At 46.6% G+C, this 25838-nt stretch overlaps 1 long non-coding RNA gene across 2 annotated transcripts in view; it reads left to right on the top strand.

The window, feature by feature from the left end:
* The first annotated feature begins 533 nt into the window (after positions 1-533).
* LOC146805924 (uncharacterized) overlaps positions 534-25838 on the top strand; it is a 49919-nt gene continuing 24614 nt past the window's right edge. For both annotated transcript variants that reach the window (XR_014967525.1, XR_014967524.1), the window contains exons 1-2: positions 534-613; positions 8019-8167. This is a non-coding gene — a long non-coding RNA (uncharacterized LOC146805924). The remainder of the gene's footprint in view (positions 614-8018; positions 8168-25838) is intronic.

The following is a 25838-nucleotide window of genomic DNA, read 5'->3' as shown; positions in this document are numbered from 1 at the left end:
AAATGTAAGTCAGCATTGTAAGGAAATTAAAAACATGTATTTTTAAATGTGCTTTTCTCTCTTAATACATTGGTACAACGAAGTACATTTAACAAGACATAAATATTGATAGAAACACAACGTGTATGATGGGACAGGGTATTTAATATTTTTCTCATAGGGTTCTGCATTTATAATGTTAATTTTCACACTCTGGGGATAGTTCATTGGTAGAATGATTACTTCAATAATGGGCATTTAATGGTGAGCTTGGCTGGTGTGCTGATTAATGCTGATCTGAGAGCAGCGTTGTCATTGTGAATGCAATTGTTTGATGGATACTTCTAACTGCAGGTTCCTCACTTTAGGAAACTTTCCAGATGCCAGGCTGGTTCAGAAATCTTTTCTCCGTCAAGGCTCCCTGGTGCCATTAGGTGGCATCATGCAGTTCTTCACTGATTCTGTACTGTCCCAGAAGTGACTAAGCATGGTGCATATATGGGCCACTCCTGCACACTGACATAAGTTTCTTGTTTTCGCTTTTCGTTCCACCAGATATGGAGCATAAACAGTGTGCTGAATACTGAGGTGAGGAATCTGTGGTTAGTATCCGCCAGAAAGAGCATTACCAAAGGTAAGTGACTTGTTCTTTGGACCTGCCCTTCCCATTTGTATTATTTCATGTGGAACATGGCGTATTCACAAGCCGGCGGGAGCCGTGCATAAAACTGAAATAGCAAGAAATTAATATTCAAATGAGGAGCAATTAGAAACCCTCCCTGCTGTCTTAACAGCACACATCCCCTCAGTTCTCAATTTTAAAAAAAAGACTTAATTCCTGCTGATTCTTTCTATTTCAGGTGTTGTACTTAGGGCAGGAATCACAGACTTTATAACACAATGCAGCTTGTTACTTTTCTGGCTGAAGTAGGGCTGGCTGCGTGAGGAAGAGAAACAGAACAGCCCTTTCAGAAGCAAATGTAGGGAGATCTTAAGAAAACACATTTCCAGGGAAGGATTGTCCATCTGTAGTGGAGGCAAAGACCAGTCCCGGTTCAAGCTCCTGTGGTGGAGGAGGGACTGATGGGAACTTGGAAGAGCTGAGCAATGTTTAAGGGGATGGCACCCTAGCCTGAAAACCCTGGTGACATAAAAATCATGATGAAAGATACAGGATGAGAATTGACACCTTACATGGTAGAGGATGGTTCTTTGAGTTATCCTGTTTGAGGAACTGAAGATAGCTGAGCACTGAGGCAAGATCATGTTGATAGCTTAATATATAAATTAGGTCTGACACATTATGTTGATTAATCTAAGGGCCAGGAGTAGAGGAAGTAACATTTGCCCTTTGACCTTTCTGACTACTTGTCCTACACTTTCCCTTTCAACAGTCTCCTATTAACTTCAGCAGGTTTATAATATGACAATATGAGAAATCTTCAGAATGTAAATAAGACTTTTAAGAGCCCTACCTACTTTGGTGTCATGCTACTGCCTATATGGCCCCTGTGACCAGAAGTAGCAAGTGTTGTGCCAGGGTAGCAGCTGCTCCTCATGGCTACCCATAGTTGATGCCCTTGGTTTCATGGAGAGTAGCTTCTGGTAACAGTACACTGTGGTCAGTCTCCAATCTGATGGCTTTTCCTGAATGCCTCAAAGACTGATCTACACAATTAGTGCACTTGTACACCTTGACTCCTGTAAGAGGTGGACTCAATCACTTGTACATCCATACATTGAAGGAAAGTAGGACTGGGATATTTTATGAATGGGTTCCCATTCCAAAGGAAATACATGCAGTACAAGAGGCAGCCTTTTGTTCTTTGGAGAGTGACTAGAAGTTAAGGTCACAAATTGAGACTGGAGATTGAGATGCTAGTGAAAGAGTAGTTAAAGTATCAAATAGCCTCACAGGAGAGGTTTTAGAGTTCACCGAATGAAAGAAAGCCTCAAAACGGGCCCAAGGAAGCAGAATTCCCAATAAGCACAGATTAGCCTGAGAAGTTGTAGGGTCTAGCAATCCTCATCTGCTCTCTCATCTGTTTTCTAATTTGAGTTGGTGCACATGATCAGATGTGTGTTTTTGACTCTGAATCTGTTTGTGTCTGGTGTCTGGGGGGGTTTAGATGTCTCTGCAGTTTACCTCTAGTGTGCCATTTTATTCAAACTGCCCAAAGCAGTAGGTAAATGTGCACAAAAGATTCATTTAATTCAGATGGAGTGCAAATCATGACCTCACTGCTGACTTATTAGTGTTACGGCTGTAGGATATTTAGATTTGGCCGGTAAAGTTAATAATTTTACAGCTTTACATAGTTGCAAAGTTTTGGAGCTTTGCACAACTTCATCAGTAAGTGAGGTTTACCCCTGAAACGTTTTGCTTTCTGCGTGTTCTGACGTGGATCCGGAGCTCTACTCCAAAGTTTGTCCACCTTTCGACGATTCCTGAAAATTAAATAAAATCTAATCCAGTGTGCTAGGGAATAAGATCCTCTCCTCGGGCTACAGGTTTCAAGCTGTGCCTCCTAGACAACAGATGACGGCTACAGACTGCATGATGTGTGTCTCCGGTGCTTGGCTTCAGTACATGACTCAAAGTTGTGTGACAAGTGTGCTCTCATGCACTCAACGGCTATCCAGGAACAAGCAAAGAAGCTGTATGTTGCCAAATACAAGAAGAAAATGCGGGCCTTGCATAGGTCCCGTTCCAAGTCAAACGTTGGCAGTCAATTCCACTTCCAAGACAGCTCTTGCAAAAGGTCAACTTCATGGTCGAAGTCCTCTGGTGGGTCAAAAACGAAGTCCAAACGCTAGTACAAACAAGCATTGGCATAGCCAATAGGTCTCGCCTTTGGGACCTTATAAGTGTTTAGCCATGCAACACATGATGTTGTTGCACCAAGGATATTGTGCTGGATAACTAAACACTTATAAGGTCACAAAGGCGAGACCTATTGGCTATGCTGGCACAATTTGTATGCGACCATTCGGTTTGAGCTATGCGCTAAGTTACTATTTCCCATTATTTATACATGAAAATCATTGGCAAAATGAGGATGCAAAACACACAATTTGGATCATTTTCGAAATATCGGAAGAACTTTTGCAGCACTCTTGATGCACGAGGAGATCCAAGAACCTCCCTCCACAAAATATATTAACAGCGTGCAACTCCCTTCCCTGCGCGACACGTCAGAAGCATACCTCTGTCCAATTGTGGCCTCTGTTAAATTACAACTGGCTACTTACAAATAATTTCCACTGTTGCTATACAGGCATGTGGAGTTATGGACACAATGTAGGACAAGCAGAAAAAAAACAATGCACTGTCAGATAATTAAAAATACCAACTGACGCCACTCGCTAAAGACAACTGCAATATCGCTTGCTGAGTTTCAGTGAGTCTATAAGAAATCCTTATTTCATCAAACAGGCCGTCTTTGTAACTATATCACGGAGCCACTAGGGGTCAGTAGCGCTACAGTTTTCTTTACCTTATATGCCCACAAGGAAAAAGCTTGTAAATCTCTCCCGCAACTTCCAAAACACACGGTGAAGAACCCAAAGTAGAAAATAAAACAAACTGGGCCATGATACTTAAAAAGGAATAGCCAATGTATATCACAGTACAATGTTAACTAGCAGGAGTTTGATGGTTTCTAAAAAGAAAGCGAATGGGCAAACTCATTTTAAAGGAACATCATACTCGTAACGATTCTAGGTATGCCTATTGCCTTGGCAAGGAAAGAAAAACAAGCGCTACACCACAAGCGCGGCCCCGCGGCCGCGAAAGTTAATTGTTGCTCATTTTCAAGCACTGCACTCGTGGCTCGCCGCTGCAGGCTCCCGCAAGCTGGATGCCACCACAAGCACAAGTGTGGGCTTCCAAAAAGAGCAGAACGGCGGCTAAAGGTCCTCCTATGCAGCGCATGCGTGCTGCGTAGGCGAGACCTAAAACGGGAAGTGGGACTTGAACCCATCCCGCCACTCTTTATCCAAAGACAAGGCGAGAGGGCATCACCGTGTCATTCGGTCTCCCTCCAGATCTCCACTTGCAGATTCCACTATAGATCCTGGTACACCTAGAATTTCTCGAGCCGTCAAACAATGACAAATAAAATTGATGCCTTTAAGGAGACTATGCTGCAGGTATTTGGCCCCAAATTAGGTTACGGCCAGAAAATCTGTCATCAGCTCCGTCTGACACCCTTGGCCCAATAACGGGCCCCATACTGACTTTGGTACAGACTTCAACCCCAGCTCCACATCCTACGCCAGTCCCTTTCTCGTCAACACCAGTGCCAATTCCGCCAGCGCCGGAGTAAGATCCAGTGCTGATTCAAATGTCTGACCCTGAACAGACTTCAGTGCAATTCCACCCAGTGTAGCGCTATGAAATGACTTAAGTACAACTGATGGCCATAGGGCCAAGCTCTGATCCAGTGCTTCTTCTAGAGCAGACATACAAACGGAGGCTCCACTATCTCTATGGCTCTGATTCTGACTAAAGTTCACCAACACCCAGAGAGCATGATGGTGGAGATGAAGATGATCTTGCTCTCATTACGATGATCATTTTTACATGGATTTACACGGGCTAAACACTTCTCATGATACAGGGTTCAGTTCACTACAACAGAGGAGATTGCATCCTTTACAGTAGTGGTCCGAAAGCTGTTTTGGTCCTACAACTGCCCTCTATTGAGGCTAAGACTAATGTCCTTACAAAAATCTTATGGCCTGAGCCAGCAGCAAATAAGCCCATGCTTCCTTTCAAAAAGGCCCTTATGATACCTTAATGGGCACCTGATCAAAGCCCTGTTCTTGCCCATCGGTGAATAGGCATGTGCCCAGCCATCACCGATGTGTGCCTGGCGATCATGATTTTCTCACTAAATATCTTACACCTGAATGTGTGGCTGTTTAGGCTTCAAGTAGCAAAGTGAAAACCAATTAATTCCCCATCAATCCTCTGGATATGGAGTCTAAGGGGATTGTGGCATTTGGAAAACTAATGTTCTCCTCAAATTGCCTACCATTGAGATCGGTCAATGCAGTTTGCTTATTGGGTCGAGATAAGCATGCCTTATGGGACTTTGCTAGCAAGATTTTTATGGCAGTCCTAGACAACTGTAGGGCTTCAGTGGCTCAGACAATTCAGGATGGTCAAGATGAGGCTAAATATGTGATTTGTGCTGCCCTTGATACCACTGATTGCCTGGGAAAGGCGGTAGGCACCAGTACGTTGCTTCGCCACCATTCCCTGTGCAGGATTTGCAGGAGACATACAGGCCTCTCTCATTGCTATGCTATGCTTTTCATTAATTCACTTCTGTACTACCAGTGAGCTGATTCTGCCTTAGAATACTTCAAAGAGAGTAGATCCACGGAACGCTGCCTGGGTCTTTAGACCCCAGTCAAATAGTTTCCTAATCAGTTAAGGAAATTCCAAGTCTACTCTTGGTGACTGGCATGTCAGTCTCCCCAGCCATTGCTGGAATCATCTCAGCCCTTTTGAGGCGTGGGACATAACTTTGGCAGGCAACATGAAGACCAACAATAGCACCAGTTCTGCCACTCCACCTTCCGCTGTGGCAACAGCCACCACGCTGATTTAGCTTGTCATACGTGGCGCACAAACACCCAGTGAGAGGCAAAATCCAGCACTTACTCCCAGGGTGGTGTTCTATCACGTATAATAGATAGCACCTTCAAAAAGTTCAGCATGGCTATGCATTACCCTTTCTTTCTGCTCTGCCAAATCTTCTTCCCACATCAGAGCGTTTCTCAGAGGAACACTTGTCTATTCTGTTGCAAGAGGTGTGAGTTTTACTTTTTAATGGCCCTATCAAGATGGTCTGATTGCTACTCTCGCTATTTCCTTGTGCTGAATAAGCATGGGAGCTCTAGCCCATTTTAACACTTTGACCTCTGAAAGCCTTTCTGCTAAATGATAAATTCAAAATACTCATGCTGGCCCAGACCCTGTCTGACCTGTATCCCAGCAACTGGTTGGTGCCTTTGGACGTGCAGGCTTTGGATTTTCATTTACCTGTCCTCAGTTCAGCAGATGTTACCTGCAGCTAGGCCAGGAGCGTTTTCAGTTTGCCATGCTCACTTTGAGCCTCACCAGTGCCCCTCAGGTGTTCACAAAAGTGATGGTAGTGGTCGCTGTCTATCTTCGGAGGTCAGCGATAACAGTTTCCCATACATTGAAGACTGGCTGTGAAGGGAAGCTCCCATAGTCACTGGCAAACCACTTGCGGATGATAGCGAACCTCCTGACCTCGTTGGAGCTAAGGATCAACAAGCCAACGTTGCACCTGACTTTTCACAGAGGCTTCTGTTCATTTAAGTGATCATGGATACAGTACAGTTCAGGGCCTTCCCTCTGTTGCAATGAGTCCAGGACATTCAGGCCGTGATCCTATTATTTCAGACTTGGTTTTGGATCTCGGTAAGATTAGCTTCACCTTTTAGCCACCTGCAACTTCCTTGGCGACAGTGCCAGATGGCATATGTGGCCACTGCAAAGAAATATGAAGTTCCAGTGGGCACAGCATCAAGTAAACTATTCAAATTTCAAAGGAGACTGCACACAATATGCACTAGTGGCTACTCAACTTCTACTGTACTACCATTAGGGCACTCGGAGAGCGTGGTACCTGGAGCTTCTGGGCATGAGCATCTGTCCTCAAATCAGGCTGCCACTTCTTTTGATCTTCCTCTGAAAATGATGGATGTCATCCTTGCCTCCCGACGCTCCTCCATGAATTCCATTCATGCCAGCCAATGGGAGAGGTTAGTGGCTTGGCATGGTAACTGCAAGATTGACCCTGCACAATCCATGCTGCCAGATGTTCATTTGTTTGTTTTGTCTTTGACCCACCAAGGCCTTGTAGTGGGTAATATTAAAGGTTATGTGTGAGGCCATTCACCCTTTCTACATTTGCCGGACCAAATGTCCTTGTTTAAATTCCCTGCTGTGATGATGTTTATAAAAGGCTTGACGCACACAAATTCCTGCCCACACTGTTTCTGACGCAACAGCGGATCCTTAATTTGGTCTTAACATTTCTCATATGCATACCCTTTAACTGATGTGACTCTTCACTTTAAACACTATCTTCCTCATCGTGATTACTTAAACTTGTCACATGAGTGAGCTTCAGGCAGTCGGTGCATCCGCCCAACACCACCTTTTTCCAGACACTTTAGCTGACAATCTGAGTGGCCTTCTGGCCTCAAGTTGTGACTCCTTTCCACGTTGGGCAGTCTATCACCTGCATACGCTCTTTGCCCCTCTTCAACCCCAGAAAAAGGGGGAGAGGCTTCATCAGCTGGACCTCGAAAGCGTTTTAAGCTTTTATATTGTTTGTACCAAGGAACACTGTATGTGTGATGTGGGTTTCTCTGGGATGATGAAAGGCAACACTATACAGAATAGCACCCTATTGAGGTGCATAGGCCTCTCCATTAAGATCTGCTATGCACTAGCCCCAAAGCAACTACTGGAAGGTCTGAGAACCCATTCCATCAGACCTAAGACAGCTACCACTTCATGGGTCCATATCAACAAGGCTGTGACATGAGCTTCAGTGCATACATTCATGAATCACTACTACATTGACGGTCAGGTCTTGTGGGAAGGACATTTCATCCGCTCTGCCTTGCAAGACCTTTTGGTCTGATCCACGCCACAGATCTTCCATATGGGAGGTGCTGCTTTGGTATCTATTCAAAGATGACGGATCTCCAGTTAGAAGTATCCATAAGAAGAACAAGTTACATATCTTCAGCAATACTCTTACTGCTGAATACTCTCTTTAACTGCAGAATCCTCACTGCCCTGCCACCTCCCAATTCTGTGACATGACCAACTTTTAATATATAAAAGGACCCAAGCTATGAATCTGCCCACTGGTATTACCAATTGTTCACACTCTGCATCTGAGGGCGCAGGAATAGACAAGCAAGAAACTGATGTCAGCATGTTGGGATGGAGCTTATATGTTGTTACTCTACCTCAATTCCAGGGCATTACGGAGTCAACGCGTAGCTGCATGGCGGCACCTAGCAGCCTGAAGGAGAATTGACGCAGACAGGTTTTCTGGATCCAATCTGGTGCCTGGGGAGCATTCTAAGGCAAGGAATCCATGAATAGACCAGGAGAGCATTACGAAGGGTAAGTAAGTTGTTCTTTTTTCCCAGCACTGAAAGAAAGAGGAAAAGCTGTGTTAGCCATTCATTTAACTATTATATATATGTATATATTCACTTAAACAAAGGGCAAAGTAACGTCATTTGAGATGTCATCAGTAGTGTCATAAATGATGTTATAGAACATGTCATGAGTGATGTAATATGTGAGTTCATAAGCAGTGCATGGTGGGGATGCAAATTATAGTTAGCTCTGCTAACTATAACTGATGAATTTCTGTGTTTATTTAGTTCAAAATATTAATGTTGTCACTTACAACAGATCTTTTTATCAGAACCTAACTATACATTACTTTAACCTTTAGTTTTTCCAGTGAATATCTAGGCTTTTTTTTAACATAAAGAAATATTTTATTACCCTACATAAAGCCAACCCCCCACTGCACACAGCCTCAGGCCACAGAGAGGTGTCGTCGGTGATGCCAGTCCCTCCCCACACCCTACTACACACGTCAGCAGGGGGTTGGCCACAGGGCATTATTACCATACGTAAAGCCAACCCCCGGCGATGTGTATAGGAGGGTGTGGGAGGGACTAGCCTCTCCCCTGACACTCCTTTCTTGGATGATGGGTGTGCATAGAAGGGAGTGGGGAGGAACTAGTCTCTCTGCTGAGACCTCTGTTGGACGATGGATGTGCATAGTAGGGTGTGTGGAGGGACTGGCCCTCCCCCAAGAGCCCTCTCTTGGATAAGGGGGCTGCATAGTAGGGTGTGGGGAGGTACTGGCCTCTCCACTGAGACCTCTCTGTCAGATGACGTATATACACAGTAGGGTGTGTGGAGGGACTGGCCTCTCCACTGAGACCTCTCTCTGGAGTGACGGGTGTCCATAGTAGGAGGGGAGAAAGTAGCCTCTCCCCTAAGATCCCTCTCTTGGATGAGGGGTGTGCATAGTACGGTGTGTGGAGGAACTGGCATCTTCTGCAAGATCTCTCTTTCGGATGTACATGATAGGGTGTAGGGAAGGACTGGCCTCTCCGCTGAGACACCTCTCCACTGAGACACCTCTCTTGGATGAGGCTCTGCATAATAGGGTATGGGGGAGGTATTGGCCTCTCTGCTGAGACCTCCCTCTCGGGTGATGCATGTGTGGAGGGACTTGCCTCTCCGCTGAGACACCGCTCTTGGATGGCGGGTGTGCATAGTATGGTGTAGGGAGATACTGGCCTCTCCGCTGAGACCCCTCTGTCAGATGACGAATATGCACAGTAGGGTTTGCGCTGGGACTGCCCTCTCCGCTGAGACACCTCCCTTGGATGTCAGCTGCACATAGTAGGATGTGGGGAGGGACTAGCCTCCCCGCTGAGACACTTCTCCTGGATGATGGGTGTGTGTAATAGGGTGTGGAGAGAGACTTAAATCTCTACTCAGAACTCTTCCCAAGCTGATGGGCGTTAATAGTTGGCTATGATAAATACTATCTGCAGTAAGACTACTTGCTACAGTAACAAGTGTGCATACTAGAGTGTATTTAAAGATCACCTTCTCCTTTCAACTTTTCACAACCTGCGAGAGTCCAGAGAGATCACAACATTTAAAAAAAAGAATTAATATTCTATTCATCACTGTACTTATGTCTTGCACACCTCCTCTCAACAACAAGGGGCACAATATGTATTTCTCCTAATAGAGGGTATTGACAACTCACCTACTCCTTTTTACTTTTCCCGATCCAGAGAGAGAGACCCTCGAGATTGTAATTTGTTTTAAAACAATATACATTTATTCTCATCACAGTACTTGGAACTTAGAGACCTCCTGTCAAACTCTAGGGGGTCAGGATGTCTTTCTCCTGCCCCTTAAATAGCTTTTTTACCTGCAATTTTTCACAGTAACAGTAATGGTGGGCATTACATTACTAAACCTCCAACAACCAGCCAATCAGAGCACTCACGGAACCCACGGAGCATGGCAGCTCATGGGGAAAAAAGGGCCTCTCGACCAATAACAGGTCTCCATATTTTAATTTGCGCTCTCACAGGATTCTCACTAGACTCTCGCGGACCCAACCGTCCAGATATACAAATATATTTGAACCTCAATTTCTTAAAAACTACTGAGTGAATTTACACCAAATCACAAAAAGCCCAATCTGCATACCAAGATCAGGGTTCCTGTCGAATTTGGTGTAATTCTGTTCAGCGGTCTTTGCTGTAGCATGTCTTAAAGTAGTCCATGGAAAATGCATGGGGATTTTGTGTTTGATGGATCCCCCCAAAACGTTCCACACACAAACTGGTCAAAAAGTAGCACATTTTTGGAAAGTTTTGTGGAGATTCGTCAAACAGTGGCAAAGTTATTAGCAAGACAATAAATGCTTTTCCTTTGGAACAGCTGACCTAACTAGAACTATCTAGTGGCGACTGCCACTGGGTTATATATATATATATATATATATATATATATATATATATATATATATATATATATTCACTGAAAAAACATAGGTTTCACACACGTTATAGTTAGGAATTAGCATTTAAAAAACCTTGCAAATTCACTCAAAAAACCCATAGGTTTCACACATGTTATAGTTAGCTGGACATTTCACTCGTGAAAAACCATTGAAATTCCCCCGTTATAGTTAGTGCAGGCAACTATAACTCACGCGACCGCAATCCTCTGCTGATGACGTCAGACATTACATCACTGTATTTAGACACTTATTTACCCATGTCTTCTTCCATTAATTTTTAGCTATACATATATTACAAATATTTTTTTTTCAGAAAGACACATATGTCATCAGTGATGTAATATGTGACGTCATCAGCAGAGGATTGCGGTCGCGTGAGTTATAGTTGCCTGAATTTGTGAATTTGTACGGTTTTTTAAATGCTAAGTTATGTATTTATTTTATTTATTTTTTTAAGGTTTTTCACCGTGCGCGTACCGTACGCGCACGGAGCGCGCTTACAGATATATATATGCTTTTAAATGCTATTTTCTCAGGAAATACTGAACAGATTTACACCAGACCTGCAAAAGGCACATCCCTGACCTGAGGACTACCTCTCTGCCAAATTTCAAGTAATTCTGTTCAGCCGTTCGGGCTGTAGCTTGGACTAAAGGTCCTATGGAAAAATGCATGGGGAAAACGCGTTTTGGGACCCCCCCTTTTTCTCAGCCCCCGCTTGACGAATCCCCCTGAGACTTTCAGGGAAGGAGCGGAGCGGAGCGCCCCACCTATTTTGAAATTTTCGTGAGGATTCGTCAATCGGCGCCAAAGTTATTCCAAATAGAATGTTGCGGATTTCCTATGGAAACACGGTCCTAACTATAACTATCTACTGGCGACCGCCAGTAGATAATATATATATACACACACATATGTGCATATAAATCTATATATGTGTGTGTCTGTGTGTGTATACGGAATGAACAAAGGTTAAAGTGATCTTTATATTTAGGTGACAATAACAGTTACAACATGACATTTTAAACTATTAAAAACACTGAAATTCACCAGTTATAGTTTACTGAAGTAACTGTAACTTGATCACTGAAGTAACAATAGCCCACCCTCCCCCATGCACTGCTTATACCCTCACATATTATATCACTGATGACATGTTCAATGACAGCATTCATAACATCTCAGATGGCATCTGAAATTATATCATTTATGACAAACACTGTGCCTGGGTGGGGGGTGTGAGCTATAGTTCCTTCAGGGTCCAAGTTAAAGTTACTTCAGTTAACTATAACTGGTAAATTTCACTGTGCTTCTCCACTTAAGAGCGGGGGTACATGGATGAGTGGGAAAGCCCGTAATCCATCACAAGCAAAGTTTCTCCTGTTTTGTTTTACACATTAAGAATCACCGCGTGCACCCCAGGGTGATGATGCAGTCATGTTTCTTCAAGCTGAAGCTGCATGCCCCGACACGTTTTGGCACATAGCCTTTGTCATGAGTCAGTTGCACGAGCTGACACATACTCCTTATTAACCACCATCAAAAAGTGATTCATACAACATAAAAGCTAGACTAGTGTTCCTATCTGAACCATGTAGTTAATATGGTGGCCATCTTAGAATTCACTATAACAAAAGAATCAAGAATGTCTGCAGTTGTAAATCTGAGTCCTTGAAGTGGTAAATACAATAAACACACATTAATGCAATCATTCTTTTGATAGCAGTAACACAAATGTTACTGTAATGCTTCATAATGAAAATAAACAAAAATAGTTAATTTTCATGTAGTAAAACGTTCATGATAATTGTAGTCACATAAAGGCTCAAGCTGTGTGAATGCGCACATCAAATCATGATGCGTTGTATACACAGAGTCTCCTGCAAACCCAACCATCCAGATATACAAAGTTTTTTAACCTTAATTACTCAAAAACTACTGAATGGGTTTGCACGCTTTATGGACCATGGGATAGCTTTCTGCTAAATTTGGTGTAATTCCATTCAGCTGTTTTAGTAGTATTGCTGTTCAATTTTCCAATTACATTTTGGAACACCCAAATTTTTCTCAGCTCCTCTTGAAAAATCACAAGGAAACTTTCCAGGAAGGAGCGCCGCTTGATGAACTTTTTGGGGGGAAATTATGTGACGCGGTCTCCATTATGTAGTTCAGCCATACTTTCTACTTTAAAAGCATTTATTGATTGCCTATAACTTTTGACCCAGTTGATGAATTTGCAGAAAACCTGTCACTCTATCAACTTGGTCAGCTGAGTTTCAGCCTGTATTGTTTCATGAAGAGCCCTCTAAAGGAAAAAAAGATAGAGGGGGTGAAAAAGTGTATCATTTGCCATTTTAGTGTCCAAACAAAATTCTACCGCGAGAGGAAGCAAACACCATTAAATCGATTTGCATCATGCTTGGCAGGAAATTAGAACTTCACTCATAAAGTGTCCTTTTTGTGATTTGATGCAAAGCTCAATTTTTCAGATATTCATGTTTAAAAAGGGCGCTGGGCAGGATTTAAAGGATTGACACTTTTAATATCTCATTATACCTCCTGAGTCATGACTGGTGAATCCTATTAATCCCATTTTGCATTTTATAACAATTCGATTATCTGGATTGGGCCTGATTTATGTTTTTCTGCCATTTTGAAACTTACAAGCCAGCACTGGCTCACAAGTTTAATGCGGAGAAAAAAATGAAATGGTCACTGAGGGCCCCCGCCACCCCAGGGACTAGACCTGGGTAATTCAGCAAATAAAAATTTGCAAAAATTGTCACCAGGGACCCCTGCTGCACTCATACAACCAATAGTCCCCAGAGACCTCCACTGCCATAAGTATATAATGCATTTTGAATGCCACTGAAGTGACCATTTATCCATCTCCAGGGTTGGTCAAAGCCCAGAAACCTGTCAGGGGGGAACCGGGAATACGGAGCACACCAAGAGGGACCTGCTCCTGGGCCAGACTTCTTCATTGTGCTGGGCTCCTGCGCAATCTCTATTGTCAAAAGTCTTGCGTGCCCTATTGGAGCTGTGTACTCGATGGAATCAAAACAAGTGGGCTCCCATGCTAGCAAAAAAAAAGGAGTGTCTATTGGGCTGATAGCAAGCAGGGGTCCTGCGGGTTTGTGCTCCTGGGCTGCCCTGTGTATGGCAAACACTCTGGTGACCCACAAGAGCGTCAGGGAGACTTGTAAATAAAAAATAAAATATTAAAAAGGGCGTTTCTCTTGGTTTGCGGCACTGGCTTTGAGGACTCATGAGTAGAGGCTTGAACCATAATGCTGTGGGGAGGACCAAAAACTTGTATATTCTTTCCAGAGAAGACAAGGGTATCCCCAACATATGTCAAGTGTTTTTGTTCAGCTGCCTGGAGTGCAGCACCCCCACTTCCCCACAAGAGTCCCAAAATGTTTCAGTTATGCACCCTTACAGGCATATTCACAATGCACCAACAGCACGTTTCTGCCGCTTTTTTTTAATGCACTTTTGTGATGCTCCAGAGGTGCAGTGTGCTAGCCCATTTTTACAAGGCTATGTAAAGATCCCCTGCATAGCTTTTAGTGGCCTTGTAAATATCCTCACCCGCAAACTCCAGGAGGTCCAGAACGCCTCCGCCAGACTCCTCCTCAACCTACCCCACCACTGCTACATCTCCGAACACCTGTGGACACTACACTGGCTCCCTATCGGAAAGAGAATCGCCTACAAGCTCCTCATCCACGCCCACAAAGCCCGCCACAACACCGGACCAGCCTACCTCAACCACCGCCTCTCGTTCCACGCCCCCAGAGATACCACCACTCAGCCCAGCTCACCCTAGCTACGGTGCCACGCAACAAGAAAACCAGAACAGGAGGATGGTCCTTCTCCTTCCTCGCAGCCAAAGCATGGAACAACCTCCCACTCCACCTCCGGCAGACAACAACACTCTACCAGTTCAAGAAGGACCTCAAGACCTGGCTTGTTGACGAACCCTAATGAACATCCTGGAGCTACACCCCCCACACCCCCAGCACATTGAGACCCTACAGGTGAGCAGTTGCGCTTCACAAACTCTAGATTGATTGATTAAAATATGGTCCCCTTTCACGTATTACTCTGTGTGAAAAGGGCGTTTAATCGGGGTTGCTGTGGGTGTTCCCATGCAACACCCATGGAATCTGATGCATTCCCAGATTTTCAAGGTTTTGTAAACCTGGGAATGTGTCAGATTCTAACGCCTCCCCAGGGAGGTGTTAAAATGCCGCAACGAGGAGAAATCCCTTTATTTCTTCTTGTTTTTTGCTCTTTCTATGTGTCCTGCATCTTTCAGCACACATAGAAGGAGGAAAACGCCCTCAATTAATGTTTTTGTGCAGAAAGGAAGGTTTCCCGTTTTTGATGTCATTTTCTAGTACAAATGCCCCTAAATCGCCTTGGGGATCAAAATGATAACCCAGGAGAGATTAATGCTAATTTTAAGCATTTCTGACACTGAGGATTTTAGGGCCAAATGTATCAAAGAATAGTTTTGCGATTCTCAAATAGCGATTTTTAAGAGTATCGCAATTTGAGAATTCCAAAACTATTCTTTCCTTAGGTTGGAGCGCCAACTAGAGCGAGTCCAGAAGGGAAGGTGTTGGGATATTCCTTAGGTTGGAGCGCCATCTAGAGCAAGTCCAGTAGGGAAGGTGTTGGGATATTCCTTAGTTTGTATCGCCATCTAGAGCAAGTCCAGTAGGGAAGGTGTTGGGATATTCCTTAGATTGTAGCGCCATCTAGATCAAGTCCAGTAGGGAAGGTGTTGGGATATTCCTTAGGTTGGATCGCCATCTAGAGCAAGTCCAGTAGGGAAGGTGTTGGAATATTCCTTAGGTTGGAGCGCCATCTAGAGCAAGTCCAGTTGGGAAAGGGTTGGAATATTCCTTAGGTTGGAGCGTCATCTAGAGCAAGTCCAGTAGGGAAGGTCTTGGATTAGCAGCGTGCAATGCTTTCCAATGGGGCGACCAGATGGCCGGGCTGCCCTGGAAGTCCCGATAAGGGCTCATTTGCCTCCCCGATCCCAGCCAGGGCTCGAGGAGGTTGGGCACGTCCGCGCCTTGGGCACACTCAGTCTCAGGGTGCGCACGGGTTACCAGAAAGAGGGGTAGCTTTCCTCCGGATTACTAGGGGCAGGGTATGCTGGAACCCCTCTCGGGCTGGCAGTTCTCAACCGGGGACCAGTTGGACTAGGCCCGGACAACACCTCCCCACCGTCCAGGCTCCCTCCTCTGGCCCGTGGCGTGGCGATGGAGCCCGGGACAGGCTCCATCGGTCCTGGGCAGTCCTCCCCCGGGCCCAACAGAGCTCCTGCGGGCCTCCCCATGCCTGAGGCCCAGCCGGGGGTCTCAGAGCCCTGCATGGGCAGGCAGGAGCCCTCCCGCGAAGGATCGGGCGGGCAGATTGGCCTCCTAAGGGCCCGGCCATCAGGTCGCGCTTTTCCCCTCGGCCATCTGGTCGCACTCAATGCTTTCCAATGGGGAGACCAGATGGCTGGGCTGCCCTGGAAGTCCCGATGGGGGCTCATTCGCCTCCCCTAACCCTGTCAGGGTTCCAGAAGGTTGGGCACGTCCGCGCCTTGGGTCCCCTCAGTCTCGAGGTGCGCACGGGTTACCAGAAAGAGGGGTAGCTTTCCTCCGGATTACTAGGGGCAGGGTATGCTGGAACCCCTCTCGGGCTGGCAGTTCTCAGCCGGGGACCAGTTGGACTAGGCCCGGACTACACCTCACCACCGTCCGGGGCTCCCTCCTGCGGCCCATGATGTGGCAATGGAGCCCGGGACAGGCTCCATCGGTCCTGGGCAGTCCTCCCACGGGCCCAACAGAGCTCCTGCGGGCCTCCCCATGCCTGAGTCCCAGCCTGGGGTCTCAGAGCCCTGCATGGCCGGCAGGAGCCCTCCCGCAAAGGCTTGGTGGGCAGATTGGCCTCCTAAGGGCCCGGCCATCAGGTCGCGCATTTCCCCTCGGACATCTGGTCGCACTCAATGCTTTCCAATGGGGAGACCAGATGGCTGGGCTGCCCTGGAAGTCCCGATGGGGGCTCATTCACCTCCACCGATCCCAGCCAGGGCTCCAGGAGGTTGGGCGCGTCCAGGCCTAGGGTCCCCTGAGTCTCACGGTGAGCATGGGTTCCCAGAAAGAGGGGTAGCTTTCCTCCGGATTAGTAGGGGCAGGGTTTGCCGGAACACCCCTCCAGGGCTGGCTCTTCTTTGCCGGGGACCAGATGGGCTTTGCCCGGACAACACCTCCCCTCCTTCCGGGGGGCTCCCCCCTCCGGCCCATGGCGTGGCACAGTGCCTGGGACGGGCTCCATGGGTCCCGGGCAGTCTTTCTCCAGGCATACGGGCCCGAGAGCTCTCGTGGCACAGTGCCTGGGACGGGCTTCATGGGTCCCGGACAGTCTTTCCCTGGGCATACGGGCCCGAGAGCTCTGGTGGTCCTCCCCATGCCTGAGGCCCAGCCGGGGTACCCGAGCCCCCTGGGATGCGGAACCCCCGAGCCCTGCGTGGGCCAGCGGGAGCCCTACCACGAAGGCTCTGCTCGGGGCGGGCGTTCTTTCAGTCCCGGCCATCAAGTTGCACCTTTCCCCTTGGCCATCTGGGCGCACGCAATGCTTTCCAATGGGGCAACCAGGTGGCTAGGCTGCCCCGGAATTCCTGATGGGGGCTCATTTGCCTCCCCGATCCCAGCCAGGGCTCCAGGAGGTCGGGCGCGTCCGGGCCTAGGGTCCCCTGAGTTTCGTGGTGCACACAGGTTCCCAGAAAGAGGGGTAGCTTTCCTACGGATTAGTAGGGGCAGGGTATGCCGGAACACCACTCCCGAGCTGGCGGTTCTTTGCCGGGGACCAGATGGGCTATACCCGGACAACACCTCCCCTCTGTCTGGGGGCTCCCTCCTCCAACCCATGGCGTGGCAAAGTGCTCGGGACGTGCTCCATGGGTCCCGGGCAGTCCTCCCCCGGGCGTCCGGGCCCGAGAGATCCGGCGGTCCTCCCCGTGCCTTAGGCCCAGCCGGGGTCCCTGAGCCCCCCGGGACGCGGAGCCGCCAAGCCCTGAGTGGACAGGCGGGAGCCCGACCGTGAAGGCTTCCGGTGGGCAGATGGGAGTCCTTTCAGTCCATCTGGTCGCACCTTTCCCCTCGGCCATCTGGTCGCACGCAATGCTTTCCAATGGGGCGACCAGATGGCCAGGCTGCCCCGGAAGTCCCGATGGGGGCTCATTTGCCTCTCCACCGTCCGGGGCTCCCTCATCCGGCCCGTGGCGTGGCGATTGAGCCCTGGACAGGCTCCATCGGTCCTCGGCAGTCCTCCCCTGGCCCAACAGAGCTCCTGCGGGCCTCCCCATGCCTGAGGCCCAGCCGGGGGTCTCAGAGCCCTGCATGGGCAGGCAGCAGCCCTCCCACAAAGGCTCGGGCGGGCAGATTGGCCTCCTAAGGGCCCGGCCATCAGGTTGCGCTTTTCCCCTCGGCCATCTGGTCGCACGTAATGCTTTCCAATAGGGCGACCAGATGGCCGGGCTGCCCTGGAAGTCCCTATGAGGGCTCATTTGCCTCCCTGATCCCATCCAGGGCTCCAGGAGGTCGGGCACGTCCGTGCCTTGGGTCCCCTCAGTCTCACGGTGCGCATGGCTTACCAGAAAGGGAGGGAGGGGGGTACCCTTTCTCCGGTTTACTAGGGACAGGGTACTCCGAAACCCCTCGCGGCCAGGCGGTCCTCAGCCGGCATCTGGATGGGCCAGGATGTTGCCGGGGCTCCATCCCTTGGGCAAACGTGTGGTGTGGTGCCCGGGGCACGAGGAGGAATCTCCTGTGCCCGGGAGCCCTGACGGAGTCCAGGGGCCCCGGGCTCAGTCTCCCAGCCTGCCGCTCCACCAGGGGGCATGAGACGGGGTTCCGCAGGGCCCGGGGAGGGTGGCATCTCCACCCCAGGCTGCGTCTTCGGACCTACTGCGCGGCAGGGTGCCCAGGACGGGGTCCGCAGGCCCGTGGAGGCTTCCCCTGCGCGCCCAGGCCAGGGAGCCCCGGCTGGGTCCAGGGGCCTCGCTGGGCCCCGGGTTGGTTGCTCCATCCCTGGGAATGGTCCCCTGGCCTGCCACTCTGCCAAAGGCCCGGGACGGGGTTCCGTCTTGCCCGGGGAGGCTTCCCCTGCACCTGTGGAGAATAGTTTTGCGATTCGCTAAAAAATCGCAAAACTATTCTTTGATACATCTGGCCCTTAGTCTTATGTCTCTGGTGCTCAAGAACCATTGTTGTAGGATCTTAAGTTTGCTTTGCAGCATGTGTGAAATTAAAAAGTAAGATTCATGCACACAGTATTTGAATAACATAATGATTTATTAACACTGATATACAACAGTGATTAATTCCTTTTATCAGTGAAAGTCATTGTGAGATGAAACATTCTTATAGGTTTTAATGTTGTCTGTATCGCGTAGAGATGCCATATTTCAGCTTTTATGATTGTGATGACATCCTGTTAATGCATGATGCCTATTTTTAATGCTTACACTCTATGATACAGTCTTCAGTAGGCGTGCTTTTATTTAATATGTATTATGTATTTTGATAAATACGTGATGATAATTTCTCTTTAATAGAACCTTCAGACCTTCAAAACCCACAGCTTTGCAACGCTCTGATCTTTCTTGATGTAATTTGGACTCCATAAAATCGGTTATGTTAATTTCTTAGAGTTTCGTGTTTCTTTCATGCATGATTCATCGGTCCAAATATAGTTCGACTGCACATCCTCATTTTTTCAATATTGATAACTGCTGCATTCCCTTTATTAAGTCACGGAAGCTGCAGTGCAATATGGGATGTGCTCACACACTTCTTTTCCCTCCTGGGAGTTCAGGTTTTGTCAGCGGCGTTTCACTTTTTTGCTCCTAATACATGAAGTCGCTGCACGAAAATTAATATTTAATATCATGCCTGTATTTTATGACTTGAGTCATTACAAAGGGAATATACTGGGACCCTTCAACAGCACAACAGCGCGCTACAGAGCAGCCGCGTTCCTTTCTAGCATTCCGTGTCATTTTCTAACACTGAATGGTAAAGTTGGAAATTCAAAAGTAAATAAATATATTAAGTAAAGTTACACGATGTAGAATTACTAACTGTGCATGACAGAAACGCTGAACGATGTTAATCTATGCTTCGTCAGCTCGGTTTTCGCGCTTGTAATACAGGTACTGTTATAATGTACTATAGCGCCCACAGATACCGCATTGCAGTAATTATAAGCGCTTAAAATAAATGTTCAAGTTATTAATACTCGGTGAACGAAAAATTGCTAAAACGCAGTGCTCGTGTTTCCGACCAATAAGCATTTGTGCATTCAAAAAAATATGGAATAAGAAAAAGGCTGACTTAAAAACAGCAGTCTTTTCTATACTCAGCCACTTCTCTCCTTCCTAAAATAAATGTTTACGTTAATAATAATGCAAAAAAAACGTGGTTTATTATCATTTTATTTTGTGACCCAGAGTGTTGAGGGTGGGGCCAGGGGGATAACAGGCACCCACAGGGAGTGGTATGCACTGTTATCAGTGTGCATGACAGCTTGGCCGGCCAAACCGTCATGCGCACTTTTCACGTTCACCATGCAGGATGCATTTCAGCCTGGGTGGAGAACATGGCCAGGCTCCCAGTCCCTGGCAGAGCGTCAAACCACGTCTCAGGGGAGACTGGTTGCTTCCTCCTTCCTGCCAGAGCAGAGCGACCACGAGGCGGGAAGACGAGAAGAGACGCAGCAGTGGTGGCAAGGAGGTAAGTTTACATTTTAATTTTTTTACTACCCCCCTGCTCCCACGCCCAGCACCCCCGATCCATGCCAGCCGCCCCTGGATGTCATAATACATCTCAAAACCCAAGCATATATAACCAGACAAAGCAACATTCTAGAATGCCTATTGGTGGTTGTTAAAGATGCGGGCTGGATAAATGGAACGGTCCTTTTTCAGTTTATTGTCATCTAGAGGTTATAAAGGATACAAGAATCAGCAATCGCAAGGCAAAACAGTTGAGAGATACAAAATTATATACATGGTCAGACCATCAAATTTTCTCACTAACCCCTTAAATCCGTGGTGCATCGCTCTTTCTTATAAAAGAGAGTAAGCATGCTTGCAAATATGAAGAATAAAAATAGAATTTCTAGTGCAAATTAAACACATTAAGAAAGCTGTTAGACATGTGTTTCAACATAATATTAGAACCAGTTTAATGCAAGTAATTTTTTTTGTAAAGCCGCAGTAGCTCGGAATGTGTAGAAACATTCAGAAAGATTCTAACTTCTCTATAAATAATGAAGAAGTGCAAAAAATAAACATGCTGCCATGAATATCTTCTTTCTGCTTGTCACTGTAAGCTAGAAAAACAGAGCAGAAGTAAGAAAACCCACATTTTGTTTTTCAACCTAAACAGCTGCTTTAATTATGCTCCAACGACCTGACCTGCCTTTGCCCTCGACTGCTGTATCTCCCTGGAGGAATTCTGATGTTTGAAATCCACTGTAATAAGTTATCACAGTTGGGTGCTGAGTCATTTCTTTATTGTTGCGTCACAAGTCGCCTATTACGAAGCTTTTAGGGAAGGGTTTTCATACAAGGATTGCAGAATGACATGCATTATAGTTTTAAATCATTTTACAGTAAAAAAAATATTGTAGCTTATCATATCGTACAAAATTAAAGAATTGGATGTATCCAATAGATGCCAAAAGAAAGTCAGGTATCAAAGTTGATAAGAAGAAAATAAAGGTAGACTTAGCCTTAACTAATAAACGCCAACTGGCTCTTTAAATGATAGAAAGCAATGTGGCCCATATCGGTCTATGGGAGAATGTGAAATATTCAGAAACGCGTCACAATCTCTCTTTGGATCGTTTGAGCAGCATCAGATGTAATGGAGACTCAGGCCATGAGTGTACGAGGTTGGCCTGCGGGATGGGCGTTGGCCAAGTGAGAAAACTTAGTTTGTCAGATCTTTTGTTTGAGCTCATTTCACCTGAGCAGGTTATTCCTGTTTTCAGGACCCCAAACCCTTCAGTTGACACTGATGATAGGTGATGTCTCATGATGGGTTCACTGCCTCTTATTGGCCTTGAAATAGTTTGGTTTCAAAAGGCTTTGTGATGTTGAAAATGCTCCAAACAGGGCTGAGCACAGTCCGATAGATAGACAGATGACCTGCCTGATACAATTCTTGTAAGGATTAACCTATTTACATTTTTTGATGGGTTGTGCAGTGTCAGAACTCATTTCAGAAGGCCGCGGGAGAAGCAGGAGCAACTGGGCCCATCCGTGGTGGTTGAGGCTATTTACTCCGGAGGTCCCGTCGCCCGGCTTGCTATGAGCTCAGAGTAACTTGGCCAAGTATCCCTTCCACACTTATCTCTCAGTGGAATCACAAATTGAGCAGCCCAAGGCTTCTCCGGGAGGAGGTAGGTATTGGGGGAAAACAGGCTCACAGCTCAATGTACATTTAGCAACCACAATAATTGAATGTCCAGCCAAATACTTGCTTTTATAAAAAGAAGTATTTATGTACACACACAAAGTGAAGTATAGTACATACTAGATAATAACATATTTTTCTCTAGATCTGTATTCTAGCACAGCCCCGCAGACATCAGTGTCTCGCACTTCTAGCTATGGATCATGTTATTCCCCTTTTACTTGAAGTAACATCCAGCATGGGCCCTGCTAGAGAATACCACACTTAGAAGTCCCACAGTGGCTATTCAATGCCTAAAGTGTTCCAGCGACCTTGGTGCTTGGGCTCTGTGACATTTGGAGCACTCTTACTCTTTCCTGCTGCAGACTAGATAGAAGGCCCAGAAGTGTTCAGCAAACCATGGTCAAATTCGACTCCGGCTTATGCCACCAATGTGCAATACTCTTCCCATCACCGGCACGGGGTCTGGACCTTCATAGCGCCCCTCGGTTGTCACTGTAAGTACTACTTGTCTCGGATGGGGGCTGCATGAGTTTCGGTGACACAGTAGTAGCTCTGAATTGCCGATGTCACACGGATAATGGCCAACGGCCCTCGGCTTTCTCCACTGCTCCTATTGGCATACAGGAATCACACTCCAAGCACTCAAGATGGCATCCCTTAGCTGGTTACAACACTGCTCAGAGCGACGGCCCTACCTTCACCACAGTGTTGAACTGGATGACTGCCTTCAAGATTCACTAAAGCCCTCTTCTGGAATACAAGGGCCTGCAAGCCATGCACATAAGGTTGCGTCCCTCTTAGGGTCACAATACTGAACCACAGTGTTGCACGAATGTGACAGATACTAAGATTTCCAACTGCTCTCAACTGGCATACAGGGGCTGCGAACAACAACTAAGGTGGTGTCCCTCTTCGAATCACAGCACTGCACACGGCAACTGCCCTCTCTCCACAGCACTGCATGAGGGCAATGGCCCTCTATCCACATCACTGCAGCAGGGCAACAACCCCTAATCTTCACCATGGCACCCACCTAGCATAGGTGGGGCATGAACAATGCACACGGACAGATGGCCCTATCGGTGCAGCAGTCCCTTCGTGGACCCGAATCTCACATTCTACTTCAAGGATCCACTCGACACCTGACCTTTCTCCCTCCAGGCAATCTCCTGCTCCTCACAGGGTCCTCTGATCTTGGGTCAGGCAGCAGCTGGTGCTCAAGGCAACATAGCGAGTGGTCTTAATTTTCCTGGTTAGCCCTGGTCCAAACAGGCAGAACTTGTGCTGAGCTTCTACATGCTGATGCACAGCTTCAGTTTGACAATTTGGGAGTTTCAAGCTCGCCTTTTTATAATCCATTCCAGACACAAATGTGATTTACTGTCACTGTCTATGCAGTTCATGCTCTGGTAGTAGTCCACTTTGAAGTGGCCATTCCTCTGTTGTGTTCTTCCTCTAGAAAGCAGTTTGTCACAGCAGGAATGTCTCTAAATCTGATAGCCCCAAACGCAGACCATTGGAGTAACTAGAGGTCCACACCTAGATTTCAGCCTCGGTGATATGTGTATCAAAAGGTTACAAAGCCCCCCGTTATGACTCCCTTATCAGCCCATCCCCATCCTGAGATGTGTCCAGGTCCCTCTGACCAGTGACCTCTCTTAGAATCAAAGAGTCATTTTGAAGTGCATGAGGAGCCTGGATCTTCCTTTCTCAAGTGTGTGTCCCACCCAGCTCTCAGGAATGCAGCAATTCACAAATCTGACCCAGGGGGGTTCGGTGGGTCTTCTACCTCCACATTATCTTCCAGAAGGCCCTGGGTCTCCAAAATGGAACCCAGAGGCTTCTATGTATTGCACCCTTCAGAAGCACACATACATTCCTGCACGCAAACGTCATTACATGTGTGCAGGCTTTCATGTACTGTACCACTTCACAGACCCACATACTGCCCAGCATGCGTACGCACCAATGTGTGCAGGTTCTCATGTACTGTACTACTTCACAGGCACACACACATCCCCTTTGGCACACACTATCATGAAAGCTGACTGGCACTGCATACAATCCAATATAGATGATATAATAGGAGAGAACGCCCTACAAGTAAGGGGATCTCAAAACACGTTGACGCTTTTAACTTACCAAATCTGCTGTAATTTCTCTATATAATAGACGTTTAGTTCTGTAGTATATCATGTATCAGGCATATTGTATGGAGCAGAGTGGTATGGGCAAGATAGACAAGTGCTTGGTGTCTTATATGTTTCTCCCTTTTGATATTTGATTTTGTAATGTTTAAATTATAAGTTTTGCGCCATATTTTTTATGTCATTGTAAAGCAATATTTTAACTGATTTCATAGTGGTTTGTGATCTTTTGATTGCTCACGACCACATTTTTTTAAAACAAAAAACAACAAATGGTGTTTATGAAGTATTTTACTAAAAATGTAAAGGTTTTCCATACTGTTGTGGTACTAGCTTGGTTGTAGCATTTCCTGCTAGTTAGAGTGATGTATATGAAGATTGCTGTGTGTAGTAATTGAGTGATTTGCTGGTAATACGATAATTTTCCTCAGGGGAGATTTGACCTTTCTGTTACAACCCAATGTAGGCCATGTGTGAGTTACGCACAAAGCAGCAGTACTTTACACAAGTGGGCCAACAGGCTCCACTTGAGTGATACAGGTAAAAAAGCCTTGTTCGTTCTACTAATCACTAACTTTGAAAACACAGTATGCTGCTACCACCGCCCTTGTGCTGCTTAACTCTAGGTGGAAACAGCAGCCTTCCACTATATGAGGGTAGGGCTTTTGGCACCCTGTCCCAGTCTAAGCAAGACCACAATCCGTGAGGCAGGCCTAGGTCATGGTGCTCACGCATATTCCTTGTTTGCCCATGACCAAAAATTGTCATCAAGGATCCAGACATCACCGCAGCTGGGGCACTCAGGGCAGAGGTACATGTCCATTACCATATGAGGGACTTTACCATGCCAACATGCAAAATTTCCATTGAATCTGCACAGGACATGTTCTAGCTTCAAGTAACATCTAGCTCCCAGAGAGATAAGGGAACTTGACTTTGTTTGAGTGGCTCATGTCTTCAGATAGCATTCCTGCTAGTCACCCCAAGAGCCTTCCAGATGGAATGATGGATGACTCTTATTTAGTTATTGCTTACAGTGGCTGGACTGCCAGGTTCCAGATGTTCAGGATATTGAGACATTTGATTTCAGGAGTTGAGCTGGAGATTTCCAACATCAACTATGTCTGCCATTGTTCCTGGGATGGATTTAATGGAAAAGCCAGCACAGTCTTGTAAGCAATGTACAATCCAGCAAGGACATGGGCAAGCGATAATAGCTCTGCGAGAGATAGGCCCATGGAACGGGGTCCTTGGTCTGAATAGTGGGAAGCATTGGGCATAGCAAAGAGTATAATGATTTTGAAGGGACCAAATAACATATTTGCAGGTTGTATAGGGATTGCCAAGGGAAAGTAATTTAAATACAATTTCTTGTTTTTTCTGACTTGCAATTCAAAAGATCAGGAAATTCTTAGATAAGTGATGGGAAAGTCAAAGCAGATCTGGTACTACAGAGGAAGAATCGTTGTTATTTGACTCTTTCTTTGTCAACGCTTTGCATTGAACGTGAGGCCACCAGGCAGGGGATAGTGGTGTGGTTCTCTTCGGGCGAGGTGGTCAAATGTCCTGTAACATGTAAT

This window comes from Triturus cristatus, chromosome 8 (genome assembly GCF_964204655.1).
Source record: "Triturus cristatus chromosome 8, aTriCri1.1, whole genome shotgun sequence".
In the NCBI taxonomy this organism is placed as follows: Eukaryota; Metazoa; Chordata; class Amphibia; order Caudata; family Salamandridae; genus Triturus; species Triturus cristatus.
Note: the sequence above shows the minus strand (reverse complement) of the source record. Positions and strands in the feature narration are given on the sequence as shown.